Here is a 26,675-nt window from a genome sequence, read left to right as displayed (position 1 = left end):
TTTTGCCTATGTTCTCTTCTAAGAGTTTTATGGTGTCATGTCTTATATTTAAGTCTTTAATCATTTTGAGTTTATTTTTGTGTATGGTGTGTGGGAGCATTCTAACTTCATTGCTTTACATGTGGCTGTCCAGCTTTCCCAACACTACTTGCTGAAGAGACTGTCTTTTCTCCATTGTACATTCTTGCCTCCCTTGTCAAAGATTAATTGACCATTAATCTTGTGTGGATTTATTTCTGGGATCTCTATTCATTCCATTGATCCATATGTCTGTTTTTGTGCCAATACCATGCTGTTTTGATTATTGTAGCTTTGTAGTATTGTCTGAAGTCTGGGGTGGTTATGCCTCCAGCTTTGTTTTTTTCCTACAGGATTGCTTTGTCAATTCCAGGTCTTTTGTGGTTCCAGATAAATTTTAGGATTATTTGTTCAAGTTTTGTGGAAAATGTCATGGGTAAGTTGATAGGGATCACATTAAATTAGTAGTTTGCTTTGGGTAGTATGGCCATCTTAACAATATTCTTCCAATCCAAGAACATGGGGTATCTTTCCATTTCTTTGAATCACCTTCAGTTTCTTTTATTAATGTTTTAGAGTTCTCAGCATATGTCTTTTGCCTCCTTGGAGAGGTTTATTCCTAAGTATTTTATTTTATTTTTTGATACAATTTTAAAATGGATTTCTTTTCTGATATTTCATTGTTAATGTAAAGGAATGCAACAGATTTCTGTATGTTAATCTTATATCCTGCTACCTTGCTGAATTTGTTTATCAGTTCTAGCAGTTTTTGTGTGGTGTCTTTAGGGTTTTCTGTATATAGTATCATGTCATCTGCATGTAATTTTACCTCTTCACTTTCCATTTTGATAACTTTTATTTCTTTTTCTTTCTGATAGCTGTGGCTAGGACTTCCAATACTTTGTTGAGTAGAAGTGGTGAGAGTGGGTATTCTTTTCTTGTTTCAGATTTTAGCAGGAAGGCTTTCAGCTTTTTACTGTTGAGTATTATGTTGGCTCTGAGTTTGTCACAAATAGCTTATATTATGCTAAGATATATTCCCTCTATACCCTCTTTGGTAAGAGTTTTTATCATGAATGGATGTTGAATTTTATCAAATGCTGTTTTCTGTGTCTTTTGAGATGATCATGTTTTTTTTGACTTTTCTTTCATTGATGTTGTATATCATATTGATTTGCATATGTTGAACCACCCTTATAACCCTGGGTTGAATCCAACTTGATCATGGTGTATGATCCTTTTTATGTGTTGTTGGACTTGGTTTGCTAATACTTTGTTAAGGATTTTTGCATCTATATTCATCAAATATATTAGCTTGTAATTTTCTTTTTTGTGGTGTCTTTGTCTGGTTTTGGTATCAGGGTGATGGTGGCTTCAGATAATGACTTTGGCAGTGTTCCCTGTAGGAGGTACTCTTAATTTGCCAGGTCTGAGGTAACAGAAATGACTGATATACCTTCTGTCCCTGAAGACCTGAGAATTTCATGCTTCATAATGAGAAACTCATAGATACTATAATTTTTAAAAAGGGAGGGGGCAACAAAGTAAAAGTGAGAAGAGGCAGTAAAACAGAAAAACAAAAGTATAGAAAGATGGAGAAATGTGGAGTAGAGAATCAGCTCTTGAGAGAGCCTTGTTCCACAAGACAGTCCCTGACATGATCAGTGCAGCAGATATTATAAACCCACACAAAACTCATTAATTGTGCCCTTAGCCTTCTTTCATTTTTTCCCAGAAAATCATAGATTGGGATTAACATTCCAGTTTTATAAAGTGAGTCTAGAAGCATAAAATAATTAAGTGAACATTAGCTGTAAAGAAAGCAATGCTACACTGAGGTTTAATTTAGGCTAAATCTTTTTAGGGCAACAAATGTATTTATTTTAAAAATGATCCAAATAAAGCTTACCTGTTATGAAATTCTGGGACACATTTTGCCTAAAATTTCATTGTAAATTTCCTCTCCATTTCCATAAGTATTATTTTCATTTCCTTCCAGTATACAAGATATTGCCGAGTTAGGAAAGAGAAGGTCAGATGATTTGTTGAAGACCATACAGTTCACCAGCTACAAGTTTTATTTTTTCTTTACTGTCATTTAATGCCACCTCCCCACACATACTAGTTCTCAAAACACCTGACACACACACACATACACACGACTGGGAATTTGTACTACTGAATCTTTACCTATTAGAAATAAAAATGTATGTTCACATACACGAAATGTGGATATTTATAGATATTTCATTCATAATTGCCCCAAATTGGAACTAATGAGAATGTCCTTCAACTGGTGAATGAATGAACATACTGTGGTATATCCCTACAATAGAAAAATCACTTGACGATAAAAAGGAGAAAACTACAATACAATAACATGGATGAACTCAAATGTCGTATTCCAAGGGAAAGAAGCCAGACTCAAATAGCTACATGCTATATATTTGGTCTGACTATATAATTTGTAGGAACCAGTGCAAAATGGAAATATAGAGCCTATTGTTCAAAAATTAAGACTTTCAGTATAATGACGGCAGAGCACTAAACCGAGCACAGGGCCTTTCTAAGTGCAGGGTCCTGTGTGACTCCCTAGGTTGGAATCCCATGAAACTGGCACTGACTATATCATTTCATTACTATGACATTCTCAAAAGGCAAATCTCCAGGGAAAGAAAAGAGATCAGTTGTTGCCAGGGGCTAGAGTGAGAGGGAGAAGTTCACTACAAAAGACATAAAAGAATACATGAGGATGATCAGACTGTTATCTGTCTTACTAGGCATGGTGGCTACAAAATAATATGTGTATGTCAAAATTTATAAAACTGGCCACTAAAAAGGGAAAAATTTTTCCATGTAAATTATGTAAATCTGACTTTTAAAAACCTACATATATAAAAAAGTGTATATTAACATTTTATTGAAAAAGGGTTACAGATAATTCCAGAGAAATGTAGACATCATACAACTAACAGAAACATAATATAATGGAAAGGGCAGGGTTAATGACCTGGGTTGGAATATCATCTTGGCTTCTTATGAGCAGGATGAAATAGCTTTGGTCACTTAACCTCTTTGAGTCACAATTTCATTATCTCTAAAATAGGATGACAATAGTAAGTCAAACTTATAGAATGCTTATAAGGATCAAATAAGGTAATGTATGTAAAAAGGTTTTTCAAAGTTATGATATTAAAGCACTCTCAGATTATTATCAGCAGTGGTAATAAAAGCACAAACTTAACATCAACTTTTTTCCCTCAGATTTAAAGATTTGTCATTCATTGTGCACACTACTGATTCAGAAAAGACAACTGAAATCACAAATTCACCTTAGCAGTGTTCTATAGAGATATAATTTAATATATAACACATTTGAAACCTGGAGAGAATTACTTATTTTCACAGTCAAAGGGATATTGTCTTTGGAAGGAATCAATTTTCTACCTGGAGAACTATATTTCTCAATGTAGGGGGTATTTTCCTCCCTACGGCTAAAATGAATGTACAAAAACCAATATCATTCTTCTATTTTACTTTTAAGTTCTGGTGCCTACTTTTGGCAGTTTTGGAATCTTCAAATAGTATAAATAGTATGACTAAACAATAATTGATTATAAATGTATACACGGTTTAAATAGTTAAAATTTGCACAGTTAATACAATTCTTGAGATACTTTAGAAATGTAACCAGCTATACAGTAACACATGTAAATACTGGCAAATACACAGCTTAAAAAATGATTGTATGGCAAGTTCTATAACCAGATATATAATTCATATACTTTTAACTTAACTAAGGAGAGGAAGGGAATAGAGTTCTGAGTTGCTTTATGTCCCCTTTGCACCTGATAAGAATGTACCTGCCACATAGCAGCACCTCATCACACTGCAATATAATTGTTTATTTAGTATGTATTGGTTACTGTCTGGTGTATAAACTGATCAATGGAAAGGTATGAGCCTAATTTATTTCTGTTTTTCAGCTGTGATACCTTTTGCTAGCTGTATTTGTATTGTATTTGTTTAATGATTTTTGCTTTCAAGGTAAGGAAAACCAGGTATGATAACATTGGTGGGCAGAGTGGCAAATTGGAGTAGACACTGAATAGTGTCAGAATACTGCTCCAGCTCTGTTTTCTTATTAGATATGCAACATTGAATATGAGACTTAACCTTTGTTGAACTTCTGTTTTCTGAACAGTTCAGTGCCAAGAAAAATACTTGACTTGCAGCAATCTCTGAGTAAATATCAACTTCTTTCCCTACCACATCATGATGGACTACTTCACAGGAGTGTTAAAATGGTCAAGTGTAATAATGGCTTTGAAATGTAAAAATACTTTCTTTTTATGTAGAGCTCTATTCCAAAATGGAGAGAAAGAAAGACTGTTGTCCTCTTGAGAAAAAAGACCTTGACCATTAGCACTACTTCTGTTACCAACCAGCTAAATTACCTTGGATAAGCTTTATAATATCTTTGGATTTTTACTATAAAATGAGGGACTCTAAATTTAGTTCTAAATTCTAAAATATTTATTTCAGTTGAACAGTGAAGTATATTTTATAGTTTAAAAGGCTAAATACACATTTTATATAATGCTATTTGCCTCTAGTTGAAAATATGTAACTGGACACCTAATTAGAAAACTCAATATTAAGATTGGTGAAACATAAACTAGTTTAGAGATTCCACTTTCAAACATTTTCAGACTTTGCTGTAGTATACCAGAAAATGGTTTTGTAGTATTAAAACCTTTTGGTTCTTGTCAGCACATTATAAAGTAACACAGACTTTGTTTTGCTTTAGTTTTTATCAAAAAATAAATGCATGGTAATGAAAGAGAAAGAAATATACCAGGAGAACTTTTTTGCATTGTTATGTGTGGGTTTTTCTTTTTTGTTATTGTTGGTGATGTTACCAGTTTGCTCCTATGTTTTTTGTTTTTGCATTCTTAAACTTCTGTTGATGTTACAGAATTGGTATTTTGTCTCAATTATATTATAAAAATCCATAAAAGCAGGCTCATGGGTTATATATAATTTTTCAAATCCCTACACCAGCTAGACCGTGTCTTACACTTAGTAGTTGCTTAATAGATGTGCATAGGTTGATTGATTCAAATCTGACGTCTGTGTAATTAATCATACTTTTTTGAGTATTGATCCATGATTGTCTCAGATAAAGGACAGGCTAGACAGAGTCAACAAACTTCTTAAATTTCACTGCAGAATTTAAAAACAAAACTGCTTCAAATTATTTGAGATTATAATGAGCTATAATCGATTATAGTTATTCATTATTGGGCATCTAGGTCTATTATACAGTCCAGTGTAAGTGTAATTGCCTTATTATAATGATACAAGGAGAACTTCATAGAGAGAAGACTAATGCATCTTCCCTAGACAATTATAGTCTCTTGTCCATTAGCCAGAATGAAGTAAATTCTGTTTCCATCAGTCACAACTTCTGACTCTGGAAGGATGGGTTGGGGGTAGGGGGACAAGATCTGATGCTCATGAGTCATTCCTCCTTTGGCTGGGCTCCAGTACCTTAGAGAAGCAAAAACTCATTGTGAATTGTGTCCTTCGCACTTCATAATCAATTACACTTTACTGATAATAAGCATGATGTCTTGCTTTTGCCTCAGCCTGAGTGAACAATTACCTTCTAGAAGTGATCTCTTTGCCACATGGAAGCCCTCATTTTGGGCACCTTAATTAACTTTCCAAGGACTTAACAATTTGACTTAATCAGTTGATGTGATTCTTTTAAATTGCACAATCAATATCATCTCATTTCATTAATTTGGCTTAATTATTGCACTTGCTCCTTAGAAAGTTTAGATTACTTTTAAGTGAACTGAGGAACTTGTCTTTATTGGTTTTCACTATCATTTTAGTTTGTTCATATAATCTTAAACAAAACTTAAATTTGCCAAATATAATTTTCAAACTTTCAGTGTCATTAACATCTACAGTGGTTGTTAAAAATATTGATAAGTTGATTTCAGGAAACACCTTCTACTCAATTATAAATTGTATCGAGTAACTAATTTTTGGTAATGACCATGAATTAAAACATTGCACAGTGAAATGCGTAGGAGCGTACTTTTAAGAACAGACAGTTCATACTTTGGAATATCAGGGCAAAGGCTTTGATGGCTCATAGTAATACAAATGTCCAGATTGCAGTTCAAGACATGACCTTTATTATGCATAAGTATTTTTTTCTTTGTGAGAAATAACTTTGCACATAAAATTTTATTTTATGTTCAGGCTTTGTTTGACTACAATAAATCTTTTACTGAATCCTTATTACTAGGATGAACACAAGTGAATAAGTCAGAAAATGGTTTGACTTAGCAAATCTGTAAAGTTATTACATGATTAGGAAGGATTTATGTATTCCGTAATCTAGCCTGGAGAAGACAGTGTGATTTATTCCATCTAAATTATTTAATAAAATCTACATTCTCAAAATGTATTCTGACTTTAAAATATTCCCACTTTTTTTCTAATCTTTGGGAGTGTAATTTAGAGAAGGAACATGGACTTGTGTTTTAGATAGTTATTTAAATGCTGCCTCCAATTTCTGGACCTTGAACGAGTAATTCAGTCTTTCAGAGCTTCAATTATTTCATTTGTGGGAAGAATATAGAATATGAACTCCACAGCGTTATTGTCAGAAGAGTGATGGCATATGTAAGATGCCCAGCACAGTGCCATGTATATAGTCGATACCCAATTAACATCACTTCCTTCCTTTAAATGGGATTTCCTATTTCCTGGTTTTATCGATCTATTCACATAAGACTGTTGTGTAAGTTTTGCAAATTATTACAAAGTACATTTTTATCAGTTGGCTGGGAAAGCAGGGGTTACCATCCCTTTTATTTCTGGAATAATTCTAATCCTCTTAGCTATAAAAATAGAAAGAAAGGACTGTTATAATTCTCAGCTGAAAGTATGTAAGACACTTTGAGGAGTTCAAGCATCTCTATTCTGGATCTGTTGGGAAGATTTTGGTCTGCCTTTTCCTCACCTTCCTTTGGCCTTCATTGTACACTTAAAGAATTAGAGTCACCACAGGTTGTAGAAAAATATAAAAAGAACAAACAGTCCTAGCTCTTTATATGCATGTAATGATCAGTCATTGGATGCAGAATATTTGACAAGGAGTATAATCTTGAACAAGGCAGCACCTCTCAGTTGAGGCAATAACCCAAAGCGGGTTGGGAACTGAGAACTGTCTCCTGGTACACCGCCAGCAGCTGGGGAAATAAATCCTTCATTATTGAAGGGGGATCAGGGTGGCACACCATGTTGGCGTTTTGGCTTTTACCTTATGTGATGATTTAAACATCCTCAATCCCTCAATATATGTACATAACAACCTTCACTCATTTCTTCTGCTTATCTTTGTTGGCTCATCAATTCAGAATTACCAGACTCCCCTGAGTCCTGATTTACTGTCTGCTCAGAGTGTAGGTATATCTCATCTCCCAAAAGATGCCTGAGTTCTTCATTTTGCAAGAGATGCTGAGTTAAGTTTTGCCCAAAATACCTCAGTAATACAACCACCCATGCTTCAACAAAATAACAAAGTAGGTTATGCTTCCCTGCCCTCATATTTATTTACTAAATGTTTGTGTGTGTGTGTGTGTGTGTGTGTGTGTGTGCGTGTGTGTGTAGAAAGAAAAATTGAAGATAATCTTTCATCAGGTTGTGTTTACCAGTGGATAAAAATCCCAGGTGGTAGATGCAGATATATGGTTGTTGTATTCAGTGCAATGGATAGTTCAAATCGAGTATATATTAGTTCCCAGAGAAGGAGAGAGTTTTCCTCTTTCACAGCAGGATACAGATCAAAATTTTTATCCTTGGTGACAGTTGCTACTTCTTTGCCTAATAGTCATAGTTGTGAGTAATAATTATCAATGTTTTACCATTCCCCTCCTAGAATTTTGGCCATTTGCAATACCTGTTTTCTTTTTTCTGTACTCTTTAAGCCACAAGAATGGACTCAGAAATAATATCACAATCTAAAATGGATAAAATAAAGAATTTCATCACGCATGTGTGGTCTGTATGACCCCTATCTCTGGAAAGTACCAACGGGTCTCAATAGGGTACAAACTAGGGAAGATGGGGAAAAGCAAATGAATGCAAGAGTGTGTCTAGGTAATAGGGCTCCATAGTACCCTTTCTCCTTTGCCTTCAATTTTCAAGCTCTAGGGAACTACTCTTCTCCTTCTGATTGGCCTGAGAACACTGTAAACAAATAAGATTCTTTCATTATAGAACAAGTTTTTTCTCATTATGTAACAAGTTTTTTTTTTCATTATAGAATAAGTTCATTTGATATTTTGTATAAGCAAATGTTCTTACGTAAATTGCATTTTTCTGGGAATTGTTCAACAGAAAATCTTCTGGATAGTACTCTTTTCTCCTTATAAGACCACAACACTGAAATTTGATTGTTTCTTATCCTTATCCTATATTTTTCTAATAGGTGCTATACAGTGAAAAGGATGAGAAAACAGAGTGTCTAAGCATAACAAGTGGGAGAATACTGTATCCAAAAAAGATGCTCTTTTGTGGGGCTTTTCTAGTTCAGAAAAATGCAGTTGTCCCTGCAATATGGTTTGATATTTGAGGTACTTTGTGCTTCTTTATCTGATGGTGTCTCTCAGCTCTTATGTTGCAAAGGCCGTTTGGATCTTTCATAGAAAATATGGCAATATCATGAATTTTTTCTTTAAAAGTGCCTATGTATAGTGTCTGGTTAACTTTCATAATCTTGACAAATCATGGGAACAGTGTTGCATTGTGGCATATGACAAATCTATTTGGTTCTAGAATATTAAAGAAAAAGCACTAACTACAAGGAAAATTGTTCATCTTGTGAATGAAACTTCATTCTGCATCTTGAGACTGGAGATTTTGGCAATTACGTGACTGTGCCAGAAATATTTTGTTTTCAATTTTGTTGGTGTCTTCTGACACTCTTCATTTTCCTTTTATGGCTTTTTAATTATTTCATTAATTTCACCTGTCAGCATGAAGGATAATGCTCATTCAGAGAACAACATTTCTCCATTTGGCAAATTGTTGTTATAGAGGGTATTGTGGGTTTGATGCTGAATTTGATAAAATATCCTATTTAAACATTCAAGTTTGAGATTCACATAAACTTTATATATGAGAAAATTTCCTAGTAAGTATCATTTAGGAAGTTCTAACTTACAATATTTTATAGCATCCAGAATTAACAATGAAGAAAATAATAAGGAAGTCTGGGATAGGAGAGACTGGTGAGTAAGTTCAAACACAAAATAGTAATAATTCTATTTACAGAAATAGCTCTGTGCTGAAATCATGCTTACAAGTCACCACAGGGAGAAATAGAACATGTGCTGCACATGCATATGATAACTGATGAAACATTGAATTTATTGTCTGTTTGGAGAGGAGTCACAAATAAAAATTCAAATATGTTATGCGTGGTAGAGAGGGTGACATCTACAACTCAGTTCAGTGAAACTAAGGACCCTGAAACTCTGCCATTTTTGAATTATCAGGTCAACTTATTCCGTGGGGACTTGTCATTTCTGTGAGAAATAAAACCCAGCAGATGTTATTGTTAGATACAGTCCATTCACTGCATACCATGAAAGCAAAGAACCTTATTCTCCAGGGAACATATTAGTGATTTTCTCCTTTTGGAGGAAAAAAAAAATCTGAAAGTGCCTTTTTGAGCAGAAAGAAAATGCAAAGTGCCTCCCAGGGAAAATAATAGATTGAAGTTGATAAAGGGGGATGGGATTTACAAGACCCAGTGAAAATTCCTTTAGCCATATTTAGGAAGAGCTTTGGCCAAAGTGGGTGGGCAGGCAGAGCTATCTCCCCTTTCTCCCCTTAGAAAGGAAAATAAAACAAATACTAATGTGTGACCATTCTTTTCTTAGTTTTAGTAAATAATTAACTAGTTCACAAATATAGACACCACTATATGTTATGGATATACAGATATTTTGGATGTTGTGATATTGAATCATGGTTTGAATTAACACTATTTTCTTTCCATATTGTTTAACAAAAGTATACTTGTAGTTGAAGTCCTCTCCCCAGCCTATATAGAGAAGCACAGCCTTTCCTGATGAGGAGTATAGGAAATTAGAGTGGATTTACACAAAGTGGGGAGAGTTCCATAGCTACATTTGAACTGTTGATACAGTAGCCACCACACCATCACCTTGGACTTAACCTCCAAAGAACAACAGTGGTCTGAATGTTACACCTTGTGGAGAGGAAAGGAAGAACGTAAAGGGAACACCTTCACAATAGCTCTGTCTGAGATCTTTGTGTGGTTCTAAAGCATGTGAAAGGTATCCTAATTCTTCTTCAGGTACCAGAAACTTCTCCAGAGACTATAAGTGATAGATGAAAGAACCAAACTGGGAATTACAAGTTCTGAATTTTAAAGCTCTTAGAGCCTATTTAGATACTCTTTCTTTTTTCTTGGTTAGTCTAGCTAAAGGTTTGTCAATTTTGTTTTCCTTTTCAAAGAATCAGCTCTTAGTTTTGTTAATCTTTTCTATTATTTTTCTACTCTCTGTTTCATTTCTTCCTGTTCTCATCTTTATTTTTTCCTAACCGCTGCTTACATCAGGCTTACTTTGTTCTTGTTTTTCTTGTTCCTTGGGATATAAAGTTAGGTGTTTTTTATTTAAGATTTTTTTCCTTGATGTGTGTGATTATAAACATTCTTGTTAGAACTGTTTTTGCTGCATCCTATAGGTTTTGGTTTATTGTGTCTTATTTTCATTTCTGTCAAGATATTTTTATTTCCCTTTTGATTTCTTCTTTGATACATTGGTTGTACAGGAGTATATCATTTAATTTCCATGTATTTCTCAAGTTTCCAGCTTTCCTCTTGTTATTGATTGCTAGTGTCATACCATTGTGGTCAGAAAAGGTACTTGATATAATTTCTAACTTCTTGAATTTTCTGAGATTTGTCTTGTGGTCTAATATATGTATTCTAGAAAATGTTCCATGTGTACTTGAGAAGAATATATATTCTACTGCTGTTGGACAGAATATTCTGTATATGTCTGTTGGGTATATTTGGTCTCTAGTGTTCAAATCCACTATTTTCTTATTGACTCTCTGTCTGGATTATTAATCCATTGTTGAGAATGGTTTATTAAAGTCCTCAACTATTATTCTATTGCTATTTATTTTTCCTTTCAGTTCTATTAGTATTTGCCTTTTATATTTAAGTGCTCTGGTGTTGGGTGCATAAATATGTATACTTGTTACATTTTCTTGATGGTTTGACCCTTTTATCATTATATAATGATCTTCTTTCTCTCTTTTGTCCATATGTAGCTTAAAGTCTATTTTATTTGGTGTAAGTATAGCTTCCCCTACTTTCTTTTGGTTACCATTTGCTTGAAATATCATTTTTCATCCCTTCACTCTCTGTCTATGTGTATACTTAAATCTAAAGTGAGTCTCTTGTAGACAGCATATGGTTGGATCTTGGGGTTTTTTTTCTTTAATCCATTCAGCCACTTTATGTCTTTTGATTGAAGAATTTAGTCCATTTACATTTAATTATTGATAGACAAGAACTTCCTATTGGGACTTCCCTGGTGGCGCAGTGGTTAAGAATCCACCTGCCAATGCAGGGGACATGGGTTTGATCCCTGGTCTAGGAAGATCCCACATGCTGCGGAGCAACTAAGCCCGTGTGCCACAACTACTAAGCCTGCACTCTAGAGCCCGCGAGCCACAACTACTGAAGCCCACACACTTAGAGCCCATGCTCCACAACAGGAGATGCCACTGCAATGAGAAGCCCACGCACCACAATGAAGAGTAGCCCCCGCTCGCCGCAACTAGAGAAAGTCCGCACACAGCAATGAAGACCCAACACAGCCAAAAATAAGATAAATTAATTGCCATTTTGTTCATTGTTTTGCCATTTTGTTAATTGTTTTCTGCCTGTTTTGTAGATCCTTTGTTCCATGCTTCTTATCTTGCTGCCATCCTTTATGACTTGATGTGTTTTGGGAGCAGTATGCTTTGACTTCTTTATCATAATCTTGTGTGCATCTATTATAGGTTTTTCCTTTGTGGTTACCATGAAACTTAGATAAAATATTATCTTATATTTATAATATCCTGTTTTAAACTGATAACATTTAACATTCATTTTGATGAAGTAAAACCTGCCCTCATCCTCAAGTTAATGTTCTTGTAAACATGAAAACTACCTAATCATTGCTACAAGCTCTGAAACAATGTCCCAAGTCCTCAAGAGCTAGACTTTTGCTATAAAACATTGTGCCTATAATCAACAGTACTGTGTTGTACACTTAACAGTTTAAGAGGGTATATCTCATGTTAAGTGTTTTTATCACAATAAAATAATTTTTAAAAAATTTAAAAAGAAGAGAGAAAGATTCCCCCTATCCCTCCCTCTCATTTTCTTTTTTAAAAATAAAATACAATATAGATGACCAAATTATTCACAAGAATCTCAAGCCCAGAAAGCCAAGAACGATTCTGTTTTCTAGGTAGAGGCAATCTGCTGTCATGTTCCTTACTGTACAGCAGGTTAATGGTCTATGAATCAGCTCATTAAGGAGCTCTGTTTAATGCTCTTGTTAAATCCAGTATCAGTTTTCACCCCTCAGCCTGAGGCCTTCTTTTTTCTTTTACATTTCACTTGGAAACCTATCTTCAGAGACTAGTACGGTATAATGAGTAACACCAGTGGAGGCAGGATCATCACACAAATTCACTGTTATAATGATGTTTCCTGAACCTCTTAGGGAGTGTTTAGTTTAGCGCTGGTCAAGGAACCTCTGTCAATATTTAATCTGTATTGACTGTTGGCTCAGTTACAATGCATAATACTGATTATACCCATCTTCCTCTGTAGAATGGTTCCTTCTTGTAACAAAACTCTGTTGATACTTTTGTCCTGACCATAACAAAGTTTCAAAACTGCTGAGATTTTTACTTTGATATACTGAATTAGCCTTCTCACACAATGCACAAAGCATTAAGTTATAACACTTTTTGTTTTACACCCTTTGTGAAAAAGAGTTAACAGGTCCCATCACAAGGTCATTTTACCACTTTTGCCCTTACTCAGAGCATCATTTTGTAAATGAAAGGAAACATCTTTTTGTTGTTGTTGTTTAACATCCATATGAAATGTGACCTTGCAAAATACAATATTCCGTGGAAACTTTGTTTTAACTACAGTAAGCTGAATGAACAATTTTTTCTCTTAGAGTACTAAACCCTTTGTCTATTGAAAAACCACCTAAATGTACAGGGAAATTCTTCCTATTATAAATACAATAACTTGATGATACTACAAGTTTTAAAATAGCAGAATAAGACAGTGATTCTCTTCTTTTAGAAATCATCAAAAGTTATAATAAAAAAGAAAAGTGGGGGGCTTCCCTGGTGGCGCAGTGGTTGAGAATCTGCCTGCCAATGCAGGGCACACGGGTTCAAGCCCTGGTCTGGGAAGATCCCACATGCCACGGAGCAACTGGGCCCGTGAGCCACAATTACTGAGCCTGCGCGTCTGGAGCCTGTGCTCCGCAACAAGAGAGGCCGTGATGGTGAGAGGCCCGCGCACCGCGATGAAGAGTGGTCCCCACTTGCCGCAACTAGAGAAAGCCCTCGCACAGAAACGAAGACTCAACACAGTCATAAATAAATAAATAAATAAATAAAAGAACGTGAATTTCTTAAAAAAAAAAAAAAAGAAAAGTGCAAAATATATTGAAGTAAAATTTTGGAGCAACAGTATATGAAGTAGGGGAGCTAAATGTCCTGAAGGTCAAATGGAGATAATGGAAGATGCCTGAATCTGCAGATCTGGGACAAAACCAGCAGTGTTTGATTCTCCAAGCAAGGCAGGATATCCTGCAGGGGCAACTATAAATTTCTTGTTTGAAAATCCAGAGAAAGTTTACATAGTCTGATGGTGGAAGATTCTGGGATACACTATGACACCATAGAGAAGTGGTGGAGCTTCAGCTGAATGAAAAATCAAACAGTTGAGTGGGGTTTGACTCTAGACAGCTAGCATCCCAGAAACTGCTAATCTCTATTGGCTGTGCAAAGATAAAAGCTAAACTAACTCCCACCCACATATGCCAACAAGATACGCAATATAGTACAAGCATACTCATACACACAAACCTACATAAAAACACACTTCCACAATTTTCCTGGATCAAGAATAAATAAACAATTAAAACAAAAGCCACAAAGGCACCCTTGATAGGAAATTAGAGACACTATTGAACAAATAAAATTCCTTCCAAACATATTACAAGTCAAAGAATTTAATAAATCAGTCAAAGAACACCAAGTGGACATGCAACAACTCTGGAAAAATACAGAAAGAGATGAAATATGAACTACCAGAGCTCAGAAAAAAGTAGAAGATGGTAAAATAAAACTGTCCTAGAATTGTAAGTCACATTGGAAACAATATAAAGGAACCTCTGCAATATAGTGATTCTCCAGCTTGTTGGGTCACCCACCCAGGGGTATGGGATTTGATTATATTGTGAGTCCATCCCTCCTACCCATCTTGTTGTGGTTCATTCTTCATGTCTTTAGTTGTAGAAGATCTTTTCTGGTAGATTCCAGTCTTTTTCATTGATGGTTGTTCTGCAGATAGTTGTGATTTTGGTGTGCTCATGAGAAGAAGTGAGCTCAGGGTGTTTTTACTCCATTATATTGGCTGCTCTCCTGATCCTTTAATTGGCATTTCTCTGGTTGCTAATGAGGTGGATGAACTTTTTATATGTTTATTGACCATTCTGTTTTCTTCTGTGAATTTCTTAATGTACTTCTTTGTCTATTTTTCCTTTGGTTTTCTATCTTTCCCTTCTTTATTTGAAGTCATATATATATATGATTATGTTTTATGAATATCTTTTCTCAGCCTATGGATTAGCCTTTCACTATCTTATATTATTTTTCATTGACAGAAATTATTTTAGTTTAGTTTGACTGCTCAGTCTTTTTCTTTTCTTTTCTTTTTTAGAAGTAGAGACTTGATCCTAGTGCCTTTTTTTTTTTAATGTTTTATTTATTTATTTATTTTTATTTTTGGTTGTGTTGGGTCTTCGTTTCTGTATGAGGGCTTTCTCTAGTTGTGTCAACTGGGGGCCACTCTTCATTGCGGTGTGCGGGCCTCTCACTATCGCGGCCTCTCTTGTTGCAGAGCACAGGCTCCAGACGTGCAGGCTCAGTAGTTGTGGCTCACGGGCTTAGTTGCTCCGCGGCATGTGGGATCTTCCCAGACCAGGGCTCGAACCCGTGTGCCCTGCATTGGCAGGCAGATTCTCAACCACTGCGCCACCAGGGAAGCCCAGTCTTTTTCTTTATAGCTTGTGCCCTGCATGCTTTTTATGAAGCCTCTTCTACTCTGAAATCACACAGTCGTCTATATTTTCATCTAATTAAAATTTTTACTTTGAAATAATTTTAGATACACAGGAAATTGCAAAGATAGTACAGAGAGTTCCTCTGTACCCTTCACGCAGTTTTCCTCACAGGTCACATCTTACATAACTTTGTACAATAGCAACAGCAGGAAATTAACATTGGCACACTGTGTGTGAAAATTCTGTTATCACAAGTGTAGCTTCATGTAACCACCACCACAATCAAGGTACAGAAATATTCCTTCACCACAAAGATTTCCCTTATACTACACATTTATAGTCACACCCACGCCTCCTACCTACCATTCTTAACTCCAGGCAACCATTGATTTGTTCTCCATATGTATAACTTTGCTATATTGAGAATGTTATATAAATGGAATCATATAGTATATGACCTCTTTAAATTATTTTTTTCAGTCAGCACAAACCCATCCATGTTCCTTCCTTTATTAATAATTTGTCCCTTTCTATCGATGATAAGTGTTCCATGCTATGGATGTAGCAATATATTTAACTGTCACCAATTGTAGGTCACTTTGGTTGTTTCCAGTTTTTAACAGTGTAGGTCACTTTGGTTGTTTCCAGTTTATAACAGTTATAAATAAAACATGAACAATCATGTAGAGGTTTTTGTGTGGATATAAGTTTTTAGTTCTCTTGAATAAATGACAAGGGGAGTGGTTGTTGAGTTTTACGGTGATTGGATGTTTTAATATATATATTTCTTTTTAATAAAAAAAAGTTTCCAGAGTGACTGCACCGCTTTAAATTCCCACCAACAATTTATCAGAGATTCTGTTTCACCACATTCTTCTCAGAATTTGGTATTTTTAGTAGATGTATAAAGATATCACACCAAAGTCTTAATTTGCATTTTCCTGATGGCTAGCGATTTGAACATCTTTTCATGTGTTTATTTCTCATCTTTATATTCACTGCAATAAGGTGTATATTAATGTCTTTTCCTCATTATGTATGTTATCTATATATAAATACATACTTATATGGTACATAATTATACATGTAATATATAATTATATATGTTTTATATACATGTAAAATTGAGTTTTGAGAGTGCTTTATATCTTCTTGATGTAAGTCTTTTGTCACATATGTTATTTGCAAGTTTCTCCTCTTAAACTGTAGCTTGTCTTTCCACCCTTTTCATGAAGTTTTAACAGCAAATTATCATTTTGATAACGTTTAATTTACTGATATTTTTCTTGTATGGTCCATGCTTTTGGTACAGTGTTTAATAACTCTTCAATGAGCCCTAGTTTCCAAAGATTTCTCCTACATTTTAGTGTTTTATGTTTTATATTTAAGTTTATGATCCATTTTAAGTTAATTTTTATAGAAGGTGCAAGGTTTACATTCATTATTATTATTATTATTTTGCATATGGTTTTTCCAATTGCTCAGTACCATTTGTTGAAAAGGTTATTCTTCCTCCAATGAATTGCTTTTTCACTCTGTCAAAAATCACTTGACTGTACTTCTATGGGTTATTTCTGGGTTACCTATTTGGTTCTATTGATCTATGTGTATATTCTTCTGTCAGTAGCACATGACCTTGGTTCCTGTAGCTATCTAGAAAGACAGTATTTGGTATAATGATTCTTCCAACTTTTTTGTCTCTTTTTTCAAAAGATTGTTTTTTTAGCTATTCCAGGGCCCATGCCTTTACATGTACATTTCAGAATTAGCCTGTCTGTCTACAAACACTTATGAGTGTTTTGATAGGAATTACAGTAAGTCTCTGCATCAGTTTAAAGAGACTGGCATCTTTATACTGTTGATTATCCCAATCCATGTATATTTTTCTTATATAATTTTCCACAAAATTTTCTACATAATTTACTGTATCATATCCTTAATAGTCTATTCATTCTCTGTTGATGTGCAGCAAAAATCTGCACACATGATTTTTTTTTCCATTTATTAGAGGGATCTATATCCTGTTTCCTTGCTTAATTTGTACACCTCTGCATCAACACCATAAGCTTTTAATTCTCATAGCTTTTTCTTAAGCTTTTATATCTGGAAGGGTAAGTCACTGATCTTTGTTTTCTACAAAATAACCTTTACTATTCTTGGACATTTGATCTTCCTATAAATTTTAGAATTAACGTCTTGATTTCTATGAAATAAAAGACTGAAATTGCATTAAATTTATAGCTTAATTTGGAAGAAAATCAGCATATTTATGACAAAGAGGCTTCCTAACCTTAAGCATGGTATATTTCTTTGATTATTGAGTCTTATTTAACGCTTCTCATAAAGTTTTATTATTTTCATTAAGGTCTTTCACGTAGTTTGTTAGATTTATGCCTAGATACTTTATATTTCAGTTACTATTGTAAATGTCATTGTTTTAAATTACATTTCTTAACTCTTTGAATTTGGTATGTAAAAATCTACTTGGTTTTCAGATATTGATCTTATATCCAGTAATATTTAGAAATTCTCTTTAATCCTATTAGACAATTGAATAAGAGACAAGACTAATAGAAAGTGGGAGACAGTCAAAGCATGTAGAGCTGACCAAGGAGGAAAATCTTAGACTGCTATCTTTTTCTTCTACTTTGCTGTAATCACTTATGACACATCTGATTATGGTTCTCCTTTTGTTTTGGCCAAACACCAAAAACAAATTTGTTTACCCCTCACAAATGTGTGGATCGTATGAATGCATTTTTGTGTGTTCCTTTTTATGTTATCTTTATTCCATTTCTACTATTACATTTCACTTAACCCCAATTTTATATACAATAGCTAATAATTGTTGAGCTTTTTTTCATGTATTCCAAGAAACTAAGCAAGTTGTCAAAGATCACACAGCAAGTAGGTGGCAGGGCCAATAATAGAATCCAGAAGGTTTTGGCGTCAGGACTTACGTTCAACTGTTTAACTGCTATTAACTACCATGGCATATTTTTCAATAGGACAGTGCAATATGCTTGTGATTAATACTGCGATCAGTGGGGAGATACAACATGTGTTTCCAAGTAAAAATGTGGCAGGTTTAGTTTCTTCCTGGTTGACTTTGCCACCAACATGGAAATTTCATGCCATCAACATGGACCAGAGTGAGGAATTTACAAAATACTATAATAATTCAAGCAATTCTTATGATTCTGAATATAGGCAGCCTCCGTTAAGCTGAAACAGTGAGGCTACATTTATGTGATAGTTCTATGGCAGAATCAATGATACTCAGATATTAATTACGTATGAGGAATGAGAGATATGTAGGAGTTGAATGTGATTGTTAGGTTTCTGACAGGAATGACCAGGCATATGATGAAATAGAAAAGAGAGAATGTAGAATTGTATCGATAATCAGATGTCAGTTATGAACAGGTTAAGCTAGGATGTGTGCAAAACTTCAAGGTAGGAATATATAGTGCAGGGTTAGAAATGTGGGTAGGAGCTGGGAATTTGGGAGGCTTAAAATATATATTCCAATTCATCAGCATATAGGTAGCAGTTGAAACCATGGGCTCAGGTACGATTCTTTTGTAAGAACATGTAGAAAGAGAAAACAAGTACAAGGACAGGCCAGAACAAACCCCAGCATCTTTGACAATTAAGGAGAAGGTTGAATGAGGTTCACATGAAGGAGACCAAGAAGGAACAGTCTGATATACAGAAGGTACTTGAGAGGCGGTTCCATGAGGAAGTAGGGAATAGTCATTAAGTCAGTCTAGGTGAAGAGGTCAAGTAAGATATGACTGAAGTTATAGCACTAGATTTCATTAAAGTGGGGTCTGTGGATGATTCACATGAATTAAGGAATAAATGGAATTTGGAATTAAGGCTGCCACTTTAAAAGTTCAGTTTAAAGGAAAGGAGGGAGTTGGATGGTAGCTTCAAAGTTAATTTTGTAGAATTCTCATTATTTTATTATACTTTTCAAGCATCAGAACTGTTCTGTTTTGCTTTTGTGTTTATAGTCCATGTGAAATAGAAATATACATACTTTTAGGAAGGGGAAAGTGGCCTTGATTTGACCCTTAACATTAAATTTAAAAGGCGCTTAATATTAACCTAAAAGATTGACTATTCATTTATCAAAAACGGTTATGAAGTTAGGCAGATTTTTGAATATCTTTTAGAATGGAGTAATAATACTAGATTTTATGTTTCTATATGATATTTCAGAGATTTTAAAGTGATTTTCTAAACAGTGTCTTGGCTTTGACAGTTTCCTGTGTTGTGATGTTATACAAATTTCTCCTCTCTCAGTTTTTCATCTATAAATAATGACATTGAGAATAAACGTTCACTTTCACTAAGCACTTACTTGGGCCAGACTCTGGGATCTAAAGAACTTCTCATGTGCTATGTCCTTTAAACTTCCTAACATGCTATGACTACAGTGGATCTCAACTTGTAAATGAGGAAACAGTAACTTACCCAAGGTTACACAGCTGGTTAGCAGAGGAACTGGGATTTGAAATTCTAGAGTCCACCTTACTCCCTGTGTCATGCCTTTTCTCCAGCATGAAGAGTAATTTGATAAGATATTGATCTAATAAGGAATTTGCTGAGGCTTAAACATGATAAAGCATGTAAAGTGTTTATCTTAGTTCCAGGTATTTATTTCAAATAGAAATTTCCTGTTATTAATGTTATAGTTTTTGTTCTGTGATTTCTTTTGAGTACTGTGGATACTCACTAGTTAATTCTAATTTTTCCTATATCACTGAAATTATAATTTAAAAATTATACATTTAACAAAAGGCATAATTTCTTCTGCCTGTATTATATACGCACATATACAAATGTACTGCATCCGTATATTTTGTTCCCCATATTTTCTGTTTTTAATGATAATTCAATTTTCCATCTGTTCACTGTCATATTAAACTTAAGTTGAGACAATTTGCCTGTATACTGCTTCCTTCACTGTATCTTCATTTGACCTGAAAATCTATTATCAAAAGCTTTACAAATTGAATCATTAGACTGACTTTAACAGCATATTTTAGTTCAATTGCAATATCTCCATTGACTCTGAAAGCAGTTGAATTGAAAAGAAATCATGCCTTCATACTTTATGAACGTGTAGGTTTCCTGTCAAACCAATGTATTGTCAACTTACTTCAAAGAGTGAAACCAAACTACCAGAACAGATTCATTTCTATCTGGAATCCTCACTTCAGTAGTTTGGCTGAAGTTCTGATTTCCAAATGCTCCATCAGAATGACCTTCAGTAGAGGTTATTCTATCTCTTCCAGTGAGTGACTACTCAGTGACACTGACAAAGAAATAACTTTCAGCAGTTGTCATCTTAGATGCTGCAACAATGGATATGCCCTTTGCCACTTTGCAAATAGAAAGCAATGTTTATATACCTAATGTTAATTCATGTGGCTCTTATCTGATGAACAGATGAATTAACCAGTTTTGTAAATTGTAAATATCCCAACTTTATCTTTTAACATCTGTTTGACCTTGGATAGGGTCCTTAACTCTCTAAGCTTTAGTTCTCTCTTCAACAAAATAGGGATAATAAATTGTACCTTCATCAAATTGTTATAAGAATTATCTGAGTGAACCTTAACTCTCTAATACTTGATATATGCCATGTCCTCCTCCATCTCCCCTTAAATCCATCAGCTTTTCTACATTCCTCTCAATTTATCTATTGTTTGAGATATCTGTTGTTCTAATGACTTGAAAGTTCCTTATCTGGGAAAGAGGTTCATTAAGATGCATGCCTCTGTCCCTTACTAGAGGTCTTTGAGCTACACTTGTTCTAGAATCCAATTCACTGGGTTCTTTGTAGTTTATTAAAACACCTGCTCTTGGGGTTGCTGAAGTTTCCCACAGAATATGTAAAGAAGTCAATATAAAACTGGAAAATGTTCTATAATGCTACCTAAATTTTCAAGGACAGTTTACCTAGTAAAGTCAGTGAGCTCTACAGCTAATAATTAAAAATTAAAAGTAAAAAAATAAAAAATAAAATGAAAAAACATCTCTATGGATATAAATGACATAAATTTGACCATTTATCTTAAAATGGACAGAGATTGCCTATTCTTAACAGAGTATAACATAATTCTTAATTTTAGGGATATAAAACACTAAGTTCTAAACTCAAGGACTGAAGTTTCCTCAGTTCACCCTGAGTTGGTTTTCAATAACTTTTTCCAGGTTACCTCAACCTTCAAATGATGATATGAAAAAGTTCTCCTGCAAAGAATACTTGCTTCCAATTTGTAGCAACTTCCTTGATGTCTACTGTTTACATTTTCTAAGCAGTTAGAACAACGGCATTTTTTTTCTTTAACATCTAGATTATCATCTTTCTCTCCCCTTGTGAGCAGGACACTAAGTCCATAGTATCTCTCTCTAGAGTTCAGGGTGAATTGTTAGGTGCTTGTAGGCTGGGATCAATTTTTCCATTTTTTATTTCTGTTTCAGAGCTTATAGCCTTTTTTTTTTTTTTTAATGAAGTTCATGGTGTTCCTACTTTGTCCTTAAGAAATACATAGATCTCCCTTTTTTTTTTTTTTTTTTGCAGCGATGACATGGCTTAGAGGGCTTAGGTTTAATAGATTTTCTTTGAATGCTCTTCTATCTATTCTACCCTGATTTAGTTTTAAACTTTTTCTGCTGAAATAATCACCTATTTGCCTTCCCCCCAACCATGCCACTATCAATCTTTTTCCAAACTTTGTCTCCAAAATTTTGACTGTCTCAGGTTGTCTGTACTGTTTTTACTCACAACATTTCTGACATTGTGTGTGAGCTTTATTGCCACACCAGCCAATTCTCCAACTCTATGGAAACCAACTTTCTGTCCTAAAATTTAACTCAGTTTTAACCCTAACTTCTGTAGTTGTGCGGACCCTACAGGTTAAGGGCTTATTCCCACAAGACTGCCACAACTTCAGAGGCCAATCACAATCCTCAGGTTGCCACCTGTATTTCTGACCAGTTGGCTTTTAACTGAGGGATTTCACCAAACCCTCCTCAGTTTCAATAACTTGGTAGAATGGCTCACAGAAATTGGGAGAACACTTTACTTACTTTTACCAGTTATTATAAAGGATACAACTCAGGAAAAATCAAAGAGAAAAGATACATAGACCAAGGTCCAGAAAGGTCCCAAACACAGTAGCTCTGTCCTCGTAAAGTTGAGGTATGCCAACCTCCCAGCATATAGATGGGTTCACCAAACCAGAAGCTCTCCGAACCCCATTGTTAAGGGGTTTTTATGGACGTTTCAGTTAGACATGATTGATGAAATCATGTCCCAGCATATAGATGGGTTCACCAAACCAGAAGCTCTCTGAACCCCATTGTTTAGGGGTTTTTATGGAAGTTTCAGTTAGACATGATTGATGAAATCATTAGCCATTGGTGACTGAACTCAGTCTCCAGTCCCTTTCCCCTCTCCAGAGGTCCAAGTGTGAGGCTGAAATTTCCAACCCTCTAATCACATGGTTGATTCCTCTGGCAACCAGCCACCATCCAGGAGGAATCTATAGGCCCATCAAAAGTCACCTCCTTAGAACAAAAGGCAATCCTATCACTCTACCACTCAAGACATTCAAGGGATTTAGAGCTCTGTGTCGGGAACTGGGGACAAAGAACAAGTATATATTTCTTACCGTATCAAGAGTTGATTGTGGGCTTTTCTTGGTACTTTGATAAAATATAAACTCCTTGAGTTTGTACATGGCTGCATTAGATGTGGTCTCTATTGCTAAGCATCATCTTGCACCACTCTTCCCTGGGCTTGCTATACTGCAGCACACTAGGTTTTCTGTTTTTCTGTTGCTCTGTACCTCTATACTCTCTTTACTTTTTTATTGTCTTTTTAAAATCAGATGTATATTTTAAAACAGTATTAGGTATACAGAAAAAGTAAGCAGAAAGTACAGAGTTTCCCATATACTTCCTCACCCACTGACATATAGTGTCTCCTATCATTAACGTATACGTATACATTTATTACAATTGATAAGTCAATATTGATACATTATTATTGACTAAAATCCATAATTTACACTAGAGTTCACACTTCATATTGTGTGGGTTCTGACACATGTATAATATTTGTCTACCATTACAGTGTCAGAGTATCTTGCAGAATATTTCAGCTACTCTAAAAATCTCCTATGCTCCATCGCTTCTTTCCTCCCTATTCCCCTTTGGAACTCTTGGCAACCACTGATCTTTAACTGTCTGCATAGTTTTGCCTTTTCCAGAATGTCACATAGTTGGGATTGTATAGTATATAGCCTTTTCAGATTGGTTTTCTTGCACCTGACAATATGCATTTAAGACTTCTCCATGTCTTTTGGACTATTAATAGTGTATTTCTTTTTAGTGCTGAATACTATTTCATTGTCTGGATGTACAATAGTTTATCCATTTGCCTACTGAAGGGCATCTAGTGTGCTTCCAAGTTTTGGCAATTATGAATAAAGCTGCTGTAAACATCCATGTGCAGGTTTTTGTGTGGACATACATTGTCAGCTCCTTTGGATAAACAACAAGGAGTACAACCAATGAATTGTGCTAAAATATGTTTAGTTTTGTAAGAAACTGCCAAACTATCTTCCAAAGTGTCTGTACCATTTTTAATTCCCACCAGCAATGAATGAGAGCTCCTGTTGTTCCATATCCTCACCAGTATTTGGCATTCTCAGTGTTCTGGATTTTGGACATTCTAATAGGTTAACTAATAGCAATATATAAGCTGTGAGGAGAAGGTGACATCCACAATGCCATCATCAGTAAAGACATTTTTTCCTGGTCTTTTGATCTCTTAGGTGAGTTACCACTGATAATGATCTATGCAAATTTGACCTGCTTTACAGATCATTATATGGATAAGTGAATAAGACCTTGTAGATAAAATAGTGCCATGTTAAACATTTATGCCCCAGTGTTCACGGTTTGCCTCCAGCAATGCTCACTCAGAATCCAATACTGCAAGAGATTTGAACTGTGATCTTCTAGACAGGAAAAAAAAAATCATATCCAGAGAATATTGTAATCTAGTCTTGCTACCAACACAATACAAATATTTATATATGATTATTATTTAATAAACTATTAAATATCTCCTTTCATCAATGTAGACATGTGGAGAGATTATTAAAAGTATCCTGTAAACAGATCTTAACCTGGGTTCTGAGTATGCTTCCTATATGTTATTATCTTGAAAATGACTCAATACCTTTGTGTTCATTTAACTCATTAATCGAATGATGTGTGGATTAAATGAATTAATGAATATAAACTGAGTAATATAATTACAGGCACATATTGTGTCCACTGAATGTTAACTATTCAGCATTATTGTTATTCTTACACTGTGTCTTTAATTATGATGAATGCTGATATATATTGCAGGTATACTATATATCACAGTCTAAACCAGGGCACCACAATCTTATACAGTGTTTTGACCACCCAGGAAGTAGCATTTGGGAGAGCCTAGTGGTAGTCAACCTGGAAATCAAAGCAGTTAGGAATCTCTTTGGGGACTATCTAGAGCTCTTCTCTATGGAATAAAATTATAACTTCTGAGGGGAAACATTGCTCACACAATAAAGGTTTTTTCTTTTGCTTTGACAGTTTCTAATAGGGAACTATGTAAGAAGGACAACCAGCACCTTTTCTCTTTGTTTATAAATTTAACCAAAGTTCCCATTTTGCTTGTTTGTGAAGTCAAATTAATTGTGTTCTAGATTACTCCATGTGAATTTTTACCATGTAAGGTAATATCTGAAATGCAAGAAGTCAGGCCCGTTTGAAAAACATATCTATAAACTGTAAGTCTTACACATATTACATGATGTCTTTCCCTCTGGACACCAGACTTTAATATCTGTTGTTTCATGACAACAAATTTCATGTTAATAGAACTAGAATGGCAGAAATGGTTTCTACAAATACGTAGGCAAGAAACTTGCATAGTCTCTTCTGAGTTGAACGCAGTCTTAAAAGACAGTAATAGGCAGGATTTCATTGCTGAACTCCCTGCCTTCTTCTCCAAATAATGTTATTTTTATAGATATGTTTATGTATATAATAATGGAAATGTTGACTTTTAAAAATACATAATAATTATAATTAAATAATTATTTGTATACTGAGTTTTTATTTAACAAGATATCATGTACATGCATATTTATGTTTACACGTACATATATAACAAAGTGATTTTAACTGTTGTATAGCATTGCTCTGAATTGATTATCCATGAGGCCTTTAATAAACCCTTGGTTATTGTATGTGTAGGTTATTCAGATTTTTTTCCTACTATAAATAGCATTGTACTAATATCCTTGTTACATTTTTTTCACATTATTATGAGTATTTCCTTAATATTAATTAGTGAAAATTAAATACAATTTTCTTGTAGGATATTTTCCTACTATGTATTCAAAGTATTAAAAATGTGCATGTCCATGAAACAGTGCATTTCCTTAACCCATAATTTCACTTATGCTTTTATTAAATGCTTCCCTTATAACAGTCTTTGAATAAGTATATACATGGATTCATATAATTATTTACACATACAGGTGTTTTTTTCTCTACTTTTTATTATGTTTTCTTGATTAGTCTATTTTCCCAGTTTGTATTTAACATTTCTGTTTTGAAAAGTTCTCATCTAGTCTCAATTTTTATTCTTATGAGTAAAATTTACAATCATTTACTTACATTCTAAAAATAAAATCAACTGTCATTTTAAAAATTGATGCTTTTCATTTATATCTATATTTAAAAACACTTGGCACTCTAAACGAGCTAATATTCCAACAAATGGAGATCCTTCCTTTTATCTTCTTATAACTGTTTTTCTTGATTTTCATTCTAACTTTGTTGGTTTCGGTTCTGGTAGTGCTGGTGAAAACACTGTCTTGTATTTGATCTCTTATAACTTTAGAGCAAAGCTTTCAAACTTTGTTCTGTGGAGCATTAGTTTTTGTAGAATTTTAATAGATTTTGCAAATGCCCTGTTTTTCCTGGGGTGGAATTTAGGTCTAATGGGTTTGATGTACTCCCATTTGTTTCTTTTTACTTTGTTGCCCTTGCTTGAGGAGACAGATCCAAAAAATATATAGCTAACACCCAATGTCAAAGAGCTTACTGCCTATGTTTTCTTCTAGGATTTTT

This window comes from Balaenoptera acutorostrata, chromosome 6 (genome assembly GCF_949987535.1).
Source record: "Balaenoptera acutorostrata chromosome 6, mBalAcu1.1, whole genome shotgun sequence".
NCBI classification, from domain to species: Eukaryota; Metazoa; Chordata; class Mammalia; order Artiodactyla; family Balaenopteridae; genus Balaenoptera; species Balaenoptera acutorostrata.
The sequence above is the reverse complement of the archived record's forward strand: the minus strand, read 5'-3'. Positions refer to the sequence as shown.